Genomic DNA, 1,265 nt, shown 5'->3' with positions numbered 1-1,265 from the left:
CCTTTCACCATGTTTGCCACTTCAGGTTTGGATAATGTTTTCGTTCGTGTATGCTATGTGGGCTTGGAAGGTTATTTCTGGTCTCAAGTTTAGTCTCTGATTTCTCTGTGGTTGTCTTTCATTCTCCCTCTCTCAAGTTGTTTCTTTTCTTTCTATATTTCTCTTAGTATAGGTATGCGGAGTTAGTCTCTTGGAGCTTTGGTCCCTTCTATCCAGAGCTTTGTGGTTTTGCACTTGCATGGCCATCTTGTATGTTTTTGTTTAGTTTTTGAGGTATTTCTTACCTTTTAGCTACTGGTTGTGATTCCAGTGCTTTAGCCATATATCTTCCTGCTTCTTGGTGGTTTTGGCCTTTCGATTATTATTCTTTCTTTGTCCTGCTTTCTTGGTTATTTGCGTTGATGCTCTAGTTTTTTATTCTTAGTTTGATTATCTTATGATATTAATAGTGAAATAAATATATAATTTGTAAATGAAATAATAAAAATTAGTAAATAATAAAATGGTGAAAGTTTATGCTATTTTGAATTGTGAATAAATTAAATATTTAAAATATATTTATATTCTTTTATTTATTTTTTGAATTTTAGGGACCAATAAATATGAGAAAGATTAGATAGTACATAATTAGAAATTGATCGAGCAAATTGCAATAATTTAAATGAAGAAGGATTTAAAAAAAACACGAGGACACATGTCAACAAATCCCCCTTCCACATGTCATAAGAAGAGAAAAAGCCAATTTTATATAGATAGACTAGGGTAGCCCCGCGATTCGCGCGGAATGTCTATATTTATTTAGTTTAACATTTGATAAATACTTATTTACTATGATGTATTCTAATTTTTATTTGATATATGACATGTTGTGAGACCATACTATTTTAATTATTATTTATATTTTTTGTTGTGGGTTTTTAGTTTGATGAAAACATAATTTTATTACCATTGACAAATTTTCCTATACAATATAATTTTAATTTAGAAATGAGAATATCCAAAAATGTTTTATTTGTTTATTATATTTGATCTAACTTGTATTTTCAATGGTTTTCCTATTATATCATGTATATCATTCAAAATGTATAATTATAACGATTTATACATCATATAAGTTTTTGTTTTCGACTTCATCTATTTCTATTCTTTGAAGAAATAAAATTAATCTTTTATCAGTCATTCAATTGGATTTTGTAAGTTATTCTATAACACTGATTTATATTTATATTAAAGTTTATTAATAGTTTTAAAAGCACCATAATATA

The sequence above is a fragment of the Brassica oleracea genome, chromosome C4 (assembly GCF_000695525.1).
Source record: "Brassica oleracea var. oleracea cultivar TO1000 chromosome C4, BOL, whole genome shotgun sequence".
In the NCBI taxonomy this organism is placed as follows: domain Eukaryota; kingdom Viridiplantae; phylum Streptophyta; class Magnoliopsida; order Brassicales; family Brassicaceae; genus Brassica; species Brassica oleracea.
Note: the sequence above shows the minus strand (reverse complement) of the source record.